Below are 2,544 nucleotides of genomic sequence, written 5' to 3'. Positions count from 1 at the left end.
TCTAGTGGTTGGCGACCCTGCACTTGGCAGGGGGGTTGAGACTAGATGATCTTTGAGGTCCTTTTCAGCCCAAGCCGTTCTATGATTCTATGATTCTATGATTCTATTAATATAAATATTAATTAAAAACCTTGTAAAGTATGAGTCAAAATATGCTGTGAACCTTCCTTTAGAAATCACATCAAATGTTAAATATTTTGAGAAGAATTCAAGTTCTTGAGTTCATGAGGATAGCTCAAAGAATGATAGTGTAAAGACTGTGATAAATATTTGAAGATATGTATTCTGTTTTTATTCCTTTATGTAAAAGAATATTACTGGGGAGACAGCAGAATCTAACTTATACTTGGCTCTAGTCGCATCCAGAAGCAAGCATAGGTCATGTACGAGCAATTTACCTTGTTATCTAGCTTAATTCCCACTGCTTTCAGTCTGTGAACTAAAGAAGCTAATCAATTTTCCTGATTACTGACTGGATAAATTAATAAATAATATTTTAGGTTTTAATTAAATTAATATAATTTGTTTTAATCTACAAGAGAACAATAGAAGTAGTCTTCCAGCCCACTTCCTGCATAAATGAGTTTGTCTAAGAGCTGGCACTTATTCTGAGCTCTTCTGAATGTGAATCAGTTATGCGGGTGTTTAAAACAGAATCATCTTTCAAATTCTCATTATTTGGGATTACCTGTTTCACACTTCTTGAAAATAACGCATATGTCTTTTTACATGCAACTGCTTATTAGAAAAATACAAACAAAGTTTTCTTGTTTGCTAATGTAATCTCCAAGAATAAACCATCTCTCTCAACAGACATTATGTAATATATGTTTTCTTTAAATAAATCTAGTTCAGGTAGTTGAAGGAACTTCACTGTTGAATTTTTTTTAGTATTTTTATTATTGACATTACTGCACTGCCTCGAACCAGGTACTATATATATTGTACAAATATAAACAAGGAAAACCCCACCTAGATTCTAAAATATAAGATACAGTTAATAAATTGATATAGGCTCAAGTAAATAGAAGCTTAGAATAAAATGTAGAAGTGGTACTGATGCTCAGTGACCCAAAACAGGGCAAAGCGTACAAAATCAGGAGAAGTAATACAGAATCCTTGCCCTTTAAAGACTGCTCATAAAAAGCATCCACTGCATTGCCAGAGAACTGGGAGACATAAACATGAAGTTATAGAAGCAAAAAAATAGCATTTGATCTCTGTTGACTTTCCTTAGTTGCCTCATATCCTCCAGACCTGCCTTCTTCTGTTTTGTTCTTATCTACTTGTCTTTTGAACATATTGATATTTTTTGCTTCATTGCTTTAATGGCTTCTCTCTTTATATTATTCCATATGGTAGACTTTCCAGTGTTTACATAATAAGCACTTGCTTTTGTATTTCTTGGTAAAAGCAGTGTCTGGTAATTTTAGGAACAAATCTCCTCAATGAATTGGTGTGAGAAGAATTGTTTTGTCAGTGTTTCCTTGGAAATGGTCATTATGATTTGGTTTTAGCTCATTCTTTCTGAATCAGAATCATGGAATCATAAAATCATAGAATTATTTGGGTTGGAAGGGACCTTAAAATCTATCTAGTTCCAATCCCGCTACTGTGTGCAGGGACACTTTTCACTTATGTGGCTTAAAACCTTATCCCACTTGGCCTTGAACACTTGCAGGGAAGGGGGCATGCATCGACAAATTCTCTGGGCAACCATTTGTAGGATTTCTTCCTAATATCTAATATTCATCTACTGTCTTTTAGTTTAAAGCCAGTACTCCTTTTCCTATAACTATACTCTCTGATTCTTAATGAGACAATTTCATAATCACCGATTTTACTTCAAATTCCATGATGCATTCTGAATCAGAATCTGAAATTTCACATTCATTTAACAAAATATATTTTATGTTTATATTCTGTGCATCTGCTTTAGAAGAAAAACCTCTTTTTGCTTTAGCATCCTTCAGATTCTGCATTTTCCAAGCATAGTAGGGGTTTGGTTCAGAATCCACCAAACTACAGTGAAAAGGTGCCCAGATTCTTTTTTCCATTTGGTAATAGCCAGTCTCTGAAAGTTGAAAGTTTTGTTGTTTTTTTTTTAAATCATTATCAGAGTTACACTACCTGAACTTTTCACTGATAATTTAGATGGGTAAACTTTGATCCTAATTTGCAGCTAGGGAATGGAGGAGGCTTAAAAATATAACCATAGTGTTCTCAGCACATCCTCTTGCTATACTGCGTGCTGTATGATGTTATGTTGTGACATGTTGCAAATCCTTGTAGAGTCTTAACAGTTTAATATAAATGGGAAAAAAAAAGAAAAAAGAACTTGGGAGAGATGTTCAAGGAGTTGTGGCTCAACAGATATTAAATAAGGAAAAGTCCTTCCACATGAGGCTGTCCAGAATGATGTGGTCCCATTATGGGGAGAGAAAAAGAGAGAGGTGGGGTTGCCATCTATAAAGCAGTTTTAAATGTAAATATAACAGAAAATTAGGAGTTTCTTCATGATTTTTTGCTTTCTGTGTGTTGTTT

This window comes from Numida meleagris, chromosome 1, assembly GCF_002078875.1.
Source record: "Numida meleagris isolate 19003 breed g44 Domestic line chromosome 1, NumMel1.0, whole genome shotgun sequence".
Taxonomy (NCBI): domain Eukaryota; kingdom Metazoa; phylum Chordata; class Aves; order Galliformes; family Numididae; genus Numida; species Numida meleagris.
This window is presented reverse-complemented; position numbering follows the sequence as displayed.